Source organism: Urtica dioica, chromosome 9, assembly GCF_054948205.1.
Source record: "Urtica dioica subsp. dioica isolate 48M chromosome 9, U.dioica_male_clone48M_v1_H2, whole genome shotgun sequence".
In the NCBI taxonomy this organism is placed as follows: Eukaryota; Viridiplantae; Streptophyta; class Magnoliopsida; order Rosales; family Urticaceae; genus Urtica; species Urtica dioica.
This window is the reverse complement of record NC_142764.1, coordinates 29,428,180-29,439,974: the sequence shown is the minus strand read 5'-3', so window position 1 is coordinate 29,439,974 and position 11,795 is coordinate 29,428,180.

Below are 11,795 nucleotides of genomic sequence, written 5' to 3'. Positions count from 1 at the left end.
AATGGATGATTATTGCGGGGAATATATTATGACCAAAGTGAATAGCCAACTGGCCGAGAAATGAGTTAAATAAGTTTTAAAAATTAAACATGTTTTTTTGTCGGATTTAAAAATTAAACGCGTGTTTGTGTGTTTTTTTATTTAACTTATATAGAGTGCCAATGTCAATTAAATGATTTAGGCCCAATCTTCAAGGTCAATTAGATTGATTTCTCTTTCTCTTTCTTTAAAATGCGATAAAAAAAAACAAATAATTGGCTACGTAGCCATCTTAAACACTAACAATTTGATTTTAGCCAACTTTTCGTTAATTTCCCATAAATAACTATCTTGCTTACGTGACATCTTATTAATTGAATTAGTTTTACACATTTGCCCTTATTTATTATTCCCGCTAATTGAATTATGCAGTTTTTTTAATTTTGAATCTAACTCATTAATGATTGTTAATGTGTATTTGGAGTGGAAATTTTAAGCGTTGACTTTAGCTAATTAGTTTCTATTTTCGTGGCAATTCATTATGGATAAAATCTGTTAATATATTCTTCATTTATTGATATTATTTGTTTTCATAATTTTAGAACGTCCAAAATATTTTCAGAATTTTTTTCAGTTTATTTACACGAATATACTGTAAATCATCTTTGTATTTACAATGCATTACGATGAAACAATTGGTATTAACTGTAAATCAACGTCGTATTTACAATACTGGATAAAAATTCACCAGAACCAAAATCTCAGCAAATTCACAATCACTGAAACAAATCTCATACACTCAAAACCATCAACAATTCCGATGAAGAAGAAGAAGAATGAAAGATCATCATAATACAAGAAATCTTGTAATCCCTCCACCAATCCAATCCGATAGGCACAACCCGTTTTCCGTCACCATCGACGAGCGTCGGCCGATGTTGCAGAGGGTGGACGAGTGTCGGAGCCGATGTTGCAGAGGGTGGAGTGTCGGCCGATGTTGCAGAACGTTGATTTTGTTTTTAGTATAGATATCTGCATTAATGGAGTTTTAAAAGCTCTCTCAATTTGTGCGAGTATTTATGGCTGAATATTTTGTTTTCTATTTGAATTAATAGGCTGAAAATAATGTGCGGGAATTTGGCTAGAGTTATTTGATGTCATTCACGTCTTTCAACATATTGTAAATAGATTGCTGTGGCTATTAACAAGAAATTAACAAAAGGTTGACTAAAACTAAAACCCTTATAACAGTGTGGTTATATACCTATATAACCCATTAAAAAAAATAACAGAAATACAAACCGCATCAATTAATTGATTGTGTGAATAATGCATGTTTGTATGTTTTATATATGTCATATTCATATTGTTAAATATATGTTTCGTGGGCTTAAAATATATATAAGCTTTTCTCATATTAATTATAAATCTATTTAATATGATTAGGATAGTTAATTGATTAAATGGTGGACTTTGTAAAAAAAAACTGGTAAATGTTAAGCTAAGAAGGTACTTAAGCGGGCTTATGCCCTCCTTCCCTATTAAAAGTCAATCGTTTTTGTTGACTTTCAACTTATTTTTGACATGGTGGTATTTATTTTGCCGTATTCTTTGATTTTACGCTTTGAGTCTTTATTTATTTTGGTTTTCTTTTTCTCCTCTTCTTGACCCATTTCTGGCGTGACAGACACCTTGATTTAATTTACGGATAAGTACAATATATTTGTTGTTTTGATTTTTCACAGATATCTTTTTTATTACAATTTCAAGATTGTGTATGATTCACAACTTTATCTTAACATTTCATTTTTTACTATATTCAGTTTAATGTTTAGCACACATTGATGCTTAATTTTTGTCAAAGAGTATTTGTAATGGTAGTATAATAAGTATTGTTAATCAATTATGCATACAATGTATTTATAAATGGCCAGACTTTAATTTTAATCCTCTATGATCGGTATTATAGATTTATAGTTTATTTATTTGGTCTATAACAGTATAACTAAATAAATAAATGTTTGGTTTTAAATAATATGAGTGTTTAATGTTATATGCAGTGCCTTATCCATTTTATTTTAAGTAAAGCGTAAGAGTCCAGAATTTATAGAAATTATGCTCTTAAATGCTCATATCATCGACAAACGCTGAACCTATAGGGAAAATTCTTAATATCATAAACTTTGACGATTGATATATTGGATTCGAATATATTGTAAAGCTCGTCAATATGGGAAGTTTTACAGGGAAACGAGAAAGAGGAAATCATATATGATTTGATCATAAAAATTCGATTAGGACAGAACGAGCACTAATTAAATAATGGATAAGGCGATTCATGGAAATACAATTTTTTCTAAAAATATACAAAAGAATAGACGATCGACGTTATTTATTCGTTTCCGATGTACGTACGACCAAGGCTTCATGGCGAAGAAAGAGCGAATCAATGACGGTTCTTCGCGCATTTAGCGAAGCAGATATTGGTTATGGACGTGTCATCTGTGAAAAAACAGTGATGATAGTCATTAGAATCGGTAGAAGAAAACAGTAACTGAGAAGAAGTTAATCATTAGGATGTGCATATAAATATATTTATATATACCCAGTAGAAATTGATTATTGTTGGCAGTGATTTGATTTGCACAGTGGAGAGCGCAAGGGAGGTTTTGGCCTCTGAGAGTTTTGGCCATGCAATACCCTCCGATGGCGGCGAAACAGCCGTAGATCAACGGTGGGAATCGCAGATTAAAGCAAACGCAGAACTTTCCGGCGACACAGTCAACGAACTTGGCACTCCCTCTCAGAAGCCTCTTGATGGGCGGGCTTGCGTGGATATGCTCTATCACTCTCATCGTCATGTTTTGCTTCATCAGATTCGGGCACCCCAAAAAGGAGTTCACCGGCTCTGCTGACTCATCACCGTCTCCGACGACCTTCCGAGACGAAAATGTTGGAGTTATAAGAGCAAAGATGAGAGTTACCACTAAAACCACCATCTTCGTGCTCACAATCGATGTCGCGGCCATGATGATAATTATATGTTTATCTTTTGGCTACTACGTGTATATACTAGTGATATATCTATATCTCTAGTGCCACTCGTGCTTTACTTGTGTCTCCCAATCATTGTCTTAGAGGCTCTATTTATAATCAATCAAGGGCACTACTTTTTGCCATATGGCTTCACATAGTAACTTCATTTACATGATATGTGTACATTGTTACTGCTCTGAATATTTGAGATATTTGCATTTTCTCTCATATTTCCTACCATTTTTAATTTATTCTATACACTAAAAATAGCTACATAAATACACATACATGTTTGCCATATATAACTGAATACAGCGGCCAAATACTAGTTGGAATGTCCAAATCAAGGAATGGCATTGGACATTGCCGTATTTTTGGATTCATGAATCACGGAAGATGAATATGGCAAAAGGAATATTTGGCTTCATGTTTGGGGATATTCTTCAGATATGAAATTTTATCTAGTGATCATTGTGTCTCTCATCTTCTAAAGATATACACATGATGTCCACATGATTAAGATGAGCATATATATATATATATATATATATATATATATATATATATATATATATATATATATATATCTAATTATCTGAAAGTGTTTTTAACAATAGAAATATATATGAAATGGATAATGTCAATTTGAATTGATTAACAATATACTTCAAATGGATAAGGTTTCTACTATGAGAGAAAAACACTCGTTGAATTGATTGGTAATAGGATTATTTACAGCAATGCCCCTTGAACTCCTGCACGTGTAATATTATGCTCCCTCTATTTGAAAATCGTACTCAGCGAACCCTAAAATCTTGCGTCATAACAAACATAGTCCTTTCGTCACATATTCTTGACGGACGTTGGGTGTCTGATCACGTTTTTAGCATGTGACAAAGGAAAGTATCAAAATGCCCCTATCGTTAAAGAGAATTTAAAAAAAAACCTTAGTTCATCTTCGTCTTCAATCTTCTTCTTGGAACTCGTCTGCAACTAGAGTCTTCGAGAGAGCCAAATACTTCCGGCAAGAGTTGTTTTGGCAGAGAGAGCAAGCGGTGCAAAGTCCCCAGCTCTCGACGTTGTGATCGTCTTCTTTGATCTTATAGAAGTGTCGAGAATCGGCGGAGAGGGAAACGAATCGGGTTTTGATCTGCGGGTTGTTGTTTCCGTTGACTAGTTTGCCGAAGCAAGTCAACTATCTGGTGAGCTCCAAAATGGCGCAAAGAGAGGATTTGGAAGCGGCGAACGAAGAGTGATGAGATTTCGGTCGAGATTTTCAGATCGTCAGAGTTCGGTCCAAAGAAGAGTAGACCGTCGTCTCTTGTATCGCCGCAGGTGATCCGTATCCGGCGATGATGTTCTTGAAGGTCTTGGTTTGGTTCAGTGTCAGGGTTTCGGCGGTGATTTGGTTCAGAGTTTTGACTATTTTCCAACAATCAATGGTGCCGTAATTGTTCTCAGATTAGTACGGCCCTTTGATCGCGCACAAGTGGGACTTCCCAACAGCGATGGTGGAGTACGCCAGTGGCTCTGAACTCCTGAGGGATGAGGAGATCGTCGGAGGCTTCGGTACGGGGTCCAGCAGAACGCTTGAGGTGTTCGACGAAATGCCGCAGAGAAAACATTTACCGCCGGAGAGCGCGAACATGGCGGGGATTTCGCCGAGGTTTTGATCGGGGTCCAGCAAAACGCCTGAGACATTTTCGACGACATCGCTGAAAGCTTCTCTTTTTTCTGAAACAAAAGCTTGTACGAAGTCATTGGCCGATCTTTTTTCTGGACATATTGCGGACCAACAACAGCCTAATAGATGATTATTGCGGGGAATATATTATGACCAAAGTGAATAGCCAACTGGCCGAGAAATGAGTTAAATAATTTTTAAAAATTAAACATGTTTTTTTATCGGATTTAAAAATTAAACATGTGTTTGTGTGTTTTTTTTATTTAACTTATTTAGAGTGCGAATGCCAATTAATTGAGTTAGGCCCAACCACTCTCCAAGGTCAATTAGATTGATTTCTCTTTCTCTTTCTTTAAAATTCGATTAAAAAATAAAATAAAATAATTGGCTACGTAGCCATCTTAAACATTAGCAATTTGGTTTTAGCCAATTTTTCGTTAATTTTCCGTAAATATCCCTCTTGCTTACGTGGCATCTTATTAATTGAATTAGTTTTACACCTTTGCCCTTATTTATTACGACCGCTAATTGAATTAGACAGTTTTTTTTCTATTATTTTGAATCTAACCGATTTGGAAAGATTGTAAATGTGTATTTGGAAATTTTCAGCGTTGACTTTAGCTAATTAGTTTCTATTTTTGTGGCAATTCATTATGGATAAAATCTGTTAATATATTCTTCATTTATTGATATTATTTGTTTTCATAATTTTAGAACGGCCAAAATATTTACAGAATTTTTTCAGTTTATTTATACGAATATACTGTAAATCATCTTTGTATTTACAATGCATTACGATGAAACAATTGGTATTAATTGTAAATCAATATCGTATTTACAATACTGGATAAGAATTCACCAGAACCAAAATCTCAGCAAATTCACAATCACTGAAACAAATCTCATACACTCAAAACCACCAGCAATTCCGATAAAAAAGAAGAAGAAGAAGAAGAAGAAGAAGAAGAGAGGAAAAAAAAATGAAGGATCATCATAATACAAGAAATCATGTAATCCCTCCACCAATCAAATCCGATAGGCACAACCCGTTTTCCGTCACCATCGACGAGCGTCGGCCGATGTTGCAGAGGGTTGGCGAGTGTCGGAGCCGATGTTGCAGAGGGTGGAGCGTCGGCCAATGTTGCAGAACGTTGATTTTGTTTTTATTTGTTGTGTAGAAATAAAGAGAGAGTATAGATATCTGCATTAATGGAGTTTTAACAAATAATTGGCTGCGTAAGCCACTCAATGTCTAGCAATTTAAAATTGGCCAACGTTTTGTTAATAATCCGTAAATAGCCTAGATGATGACGTGACAGCTCATTTAATAAGGTTTTTTTACTTATTTGCCCTTGTTTGACCGATTTTGGAAGTTTTTTTTGTAGGCAGTTTTTTTGTTTGAATTTTGAAAATAATTTGGCAAGTTTTAATTATTCAATATTCAAAATGGCAAGTTTTAATTTCAGCAAGGTTTAATTATTCAATATTTCAAAATTTCGGCAAGTTTTTAGGAAGTTTTTTTGTTTGAATTTTGAAAAAAATTTCGGCAAGTTTTAATTATTCAATATTCAAAAATGGCGAAATTATTGAAGAAGTGGATGCAGTTCAATATTCATATTTTCCAGAATTTTCGTGCTCAATATATTTCCAGAATTTTTATTTCAGATCAAATATACTGTAAATAAGCTTCTTATTTACAATGAATATACTGTAAATATGCTTTGTTTTTACAATGAATATACTGTAAATATACTTCTTATTTACACGAATATACTGTAAATATGTTTTCTATGAACAGCAACCAAAAAAAAAAAAAAAAAAAAACTGCTCTTCTTATTTAATCATGTCTGTCTCTTCCTACGCGGACCTCGGAGGTCACCGGCAGTGATGGTGACGTGACCGCCATCAAAATGGACCGGCGATGGTGACTCGTTCGCGGCTTGGATCTTGGATCGGCTCGTGGTCGCTCAACAACGCTCGTGGACGCTCGGATATGCGCTTCACAGCCGTCGCCGGTCGCGATCTCCTTCGCGCGTCGCTCGCGGCTTGGATCTTGGATCGTCTCGTGGTTGCTCAACAACGCTCCTGGACGCTCGGATCTGCGATCCCCAGCCATCGCCGGTCGCGATCTCCTTCGCGCGCGCTCTCCGACGGTCCGACGCGACTCGATCTCCGCCGTCGTCGGTCGCGGCTTCCCTCGCGTGCGTCGCCAGCCACTGCATCTTGACCCGGTTGAGGATCTCCTTCTCAGGCGCGACTCGAGCACCAGCCTCCATCTACGATGGACTCGTCTTCGAGGTCTGCAGAAATCGCTGCAACAAATCTCTCTCTCTTTTTTTTTTTTTTTTTTTTCTGAAGAGCAGTAAAAATAACGTCCAAATATGTGGTTTGGATGTTTAAATTCGTTTGTTAATGCATTTATGGAGTTTTAAATGCTCCCTTGATTTTTGCAAGGTAGTTATGGTCGAATTTTTTCTTTCCATTTTAATTATTTCGCTGAAAATAATGGGCGGGAATAAGAAAGGGCAATCCCGTCCAAATTTGACTGTTAATAAATGACACTGGCTATTTACAGCTTATTTACAGAACGTTGGCTAAAAATAAATTGGCTATTTTCAGGAGGCTACTTAGCTTAATTACCCGAGTTTTAAATGCTCCCTAAATTTGTGCGAGTAGTTATGGCTGAATATTTTGTTTTCTATTTGAATTAATGGGCTTAAAATAATGAGCGGAAATTTGGCTAGAGTTATTTGAGGTCATTCACGTCTTTTAACATATTGTAAATAGATTGATGTGGCTATTAACATGAAATTAACAGAAGGTTGGCTAAAACTAAAACCCTTATAACAGTGAGACTATATACCTATATAACCCATAAAAAAATAACATAAATTCAAACCGCATCAATTAATTGATTGTGTTAATAATGCATGGTTTTAACATAAATTCAAAGCGCACCAATTAATTCAAACCCTTATCTAGCAACGTAGCCAATTTCAAGCATGGTTTTTAGGATGTAGTCAACGTTTGGTAAATTTTGTAATCTAGTCACTTACATAAATAAACGGTTAGAAAATATCAAAAATACCATTATGTAACATAAATCATAGAAACCAAATACTAGCCAAATACTAGCCAACGTTTCAGTCAGCCGAAATTTATCGTGCGTAAAATAAACGGAAATTAACTGAAATTAACAAAGCAGCGGAGATTAACAAAAAAATTAGAAAGAAATAAATGCTCAATAACCAAATTTGCCAAATATAGAATTTTTTTAAAATCCTAAATATATACACGTGTATTAACTTCGAAAATTCGTATTGAAAATTTGATCGTCTTGTGAATAAAACCGTATTAAATGCGTATTAAATGAAACAAAAGAAATATCAATCGATAACACCATCGACCTCTACCTGCACATGTGTAAATTTATCATAATTAACAAAGTAGCAGAGATTAACAAAAAATTAGAAATAAATAAGAAAACGCTCAATAACAAACTTTGCCAAATATATAATATTTTTAAAAATTCTAAATATATGCACGTGTATTAACTTCGAAAATTTTGGTTGATTAGACGTGGGCTACAAGTTTTGTAAGAAAATTCTAGTAGATGATATTATAGTAATTAACATCTTACATAATTAAATCACGTCATCATTTTTTGCTGGAGTGAAAATTTGGACGAAACGTTAGCTAGATTACAATTTCAACGTTTCAAGTAGCTTAGTTGACTATTTTTTCTTAATTAAATGGTGGACTTTGTAAAAAAAAAATAAAAAAAAATAAAAACTGGTAAATGTTAAGCTAATAAGGTACTTAAGCGGGCTTATGCACTCATTCCCTATTAAAAGTCAATCATTTTTGTTGACTTTCAACTTATTATTGACATGGTGGTATTTATTTTGCCGTATTCTTCGATTTTACGCTTTGAGTCTTTATTTATTTTGGTTTTCTTTTTCTCCTCTTCTTGACCCCATTTCTGGCGTGACAGACACCTTGATTTAATTTACGGATGAGTACAATATATTTGTTGTTTTGATTTTTCACAGATATCTTTTTTATTACAATTTCAAGATTGTGTATGATTCGCAACTTTATCTTAACATTTCATTTATACTATATTCAGTTTAATGTTTAGCACACATTGATGCTTAATTTGTCAAAGAGTGTTTGTAATGGTAGTATAGTAAATATTGTTAATCAATTATGTTTACAATGTATTTATAAATAGCCAGACTTTAATTTTAATCCTCTACGATCGGTATTATAGATTTATAGTTTATTTATTTGGTCTATAACAGTATAACTAAATAAATAAATGTTTGGTTTTAAATAATATGAGTACTTAATGTTATATGCAGTGCCTTATCCATTTTATTTTAAGTAAAGCGTAAGAGTCCAGAATTTATAGAAATTATGCTCTTAAATTCTCATATCATCGACAAACGCTGAACCTATAGGGCAAATTCTTAATATCATAAACTTTGACGATTGATATATTGGATTCGAATATATTGTAAAGCTCGTCAATATGGGAAGTTTATAACAGGGAAACGGAAAGAGGAAATCATATATGATTTTATCATAAAAATTCGATTAGGACAGAACGAGCATTAACTAAATAATGGATAAGGCGATTCATGGAAATACAATTTTTTCTAAAAATATACAAAAGAATAGACGATCGACGTTATTTATTCGTTTCCGACGTACGTACGGCCAAGGCTTCATGGCGAAGAAAGAGCGAATCAATGACGGTTCTTCGCGCATTTAGCGAAGCAGATATTGGTTATGGACGTGTCATCTGTGAAAAAACAGTGATGATAGTCATTAGAATCGGTAGTAGAAAACAGTGAGAAAAAGTTAATTATTAGGATGTGCATATATATATATATCAACGGTGGGAATCGCAGATTAAAGCAAACGCAGAACTTTCCGGCGACACAGTCAACGAACTTGGCACTCCCTCTCAGAAGCCTCTTGATGGGCGGGCTTGCGTGGATATGCTCTATCACTCTCATCGTCATGTTTTGCTTCATCAGATTTGGGCACCCCAAAAAGGAGTTCACCGGCTCTGCTGACTCATCACCGTCTCCGACGACCTTCCGAGACGAAAATGTTGGAGTTATAAGAGCAAAGATGAGAGTTACCACTAAAACCACCATCTTCGTGCTCACAATCGATGTCGCGGCCATGATGATAATTTTATATGTTTATCTTTGGCTACTACGTGTATATATGCTAGTGATATATCTATATCTCTAGTGCCACTCGTGCTTTACTTGTGTCTCCCAATCATTGTCTTAGAGGCTCTATTTATAATCAATCAAGGGCACTACTTTTTGCCATATGGCTTCACATAGTAACTTCATTTACATGATATGTGTACATTGTTACTGCTCAGAATATTTGAGATATTTGCATTTTCACTCATATTTCCTACCATTTTTAATTTATTCTATACACTAAAAATAACTATATAAATACACATACATGTTTGCCATATATAACTGAATACAGCGGCCAAATACTAGTTGGAATGTCCAAATCAAGGAATGGCATTGGACATTGCCGTATTTTTGGATTCATGAATCATGGAAGATGAATATGGCAAAAGGAATATTTGGCTTCATGTTTGGGGATATTCTTCAGATATGAAATTTTATCTAGCGATGATATTGTGTCTCTCATCTTCTAAAGATATACACATGATGTCCACATGATTAAAATATATATATATATATATATATATATATATATATATATATATAATTATCTGAAAGTGTTTTTAACAATAGAAATATATATGAAATGGATTATGTCAATTCGAATTGATTAACAATATACTTCAAATGGATAAGGTTTCTGTCTATGAGGGAAAAACACTCATTGAATTGATTGTTAATAGGATTATTTACAGCAATGCCCTTTGAGCTCTTGCACATGTAACACTATGTCCCTTCAATTTGAAAATCGTACCCATCCAACCCTATATCGGGTTTTGATCGGCGGGTTGTTGTTTCCGTTGATTATTTTGCCAAAGCAAGTCAATTCTCCGGTGAGCTCCGAAATGGCGCAAAGAGAGGATTTGGAAGCGGCGAGCAAAGAGTGATGAGATATCGGTCGGGATTTTCAGAACGCCGGAGTTCGGTTTAAAGAAGAGTAGACCGTCGTCTCTTGTATCGTCGCAGGTGATCCGTATCCGGCGACGATGTTCTTGAAGATCGTGGTTTGGTTCAGTGTCAGGGTTTCAGCGGTGATTTGGTTCAGGGTTTTGACTATTTTCCAACAGTCAATGGTGCAGTAATTGTTCTCGGACTAGTACGGCCCTTTGATCGCGCACAAGTGGGACTTCCCGGCAGCGATGGTGGAGTACGCAGTGGCTCTGAACTCCTGAGGGACGAGGAGATCGTCGGAGGCTTCGGTACGGGGTCCAGTAGAACGCTTGAGAGGTGTTCGACGAAATGCCGCAGAGAAAACCTTCACCGCCGGAGAGCGCGAACATGGTGGGGATTTCGCCGAGGTTTTGATCGGGGTCCAGCAAAACGCCTGAGACATTTTCGACGACACCGCTGCAAGCTTTTCTTTTTCTGAAACAAAAGCTTGTACGAAGTCATTGGCCGATCTTTTTTCTGATTGAGGACCAACAACAGCCTAATGGATGATTATTGCGGGGAATATATTATGACCAAAGTGAATAGCCAACTGGCCGAGAAATGAGTTAAATAAGTTTTAAAAATTAAACACGTTTTTTTATCGGATTTAAAAATTAGACATGTGTTTGTGTGTTTTTTTTTATTTAACTTATTTAGAGTGCCAATGCCAATTAATTGAGTTAGGCCCAACCACTCTTCAAGGTCAATTAGCTTGATTTCTCTTTCTCTTTCTTTAAAATGCGATTAAAAAAAAACAAATAATTGGCTACGTAGCCATCTTAAACAATAGCAATTTGGTTTTAGCCAATTTTTCGTTAATTTTTCGTAAATATCCCTCTTGCTTACGTGGCATCTTATTAATTGAATTAGTTTTACACTTTTTGCCCTTATTTATTACGACCGCTAATTGAATTAGATAGGTTTTTTTTTTATTTTGA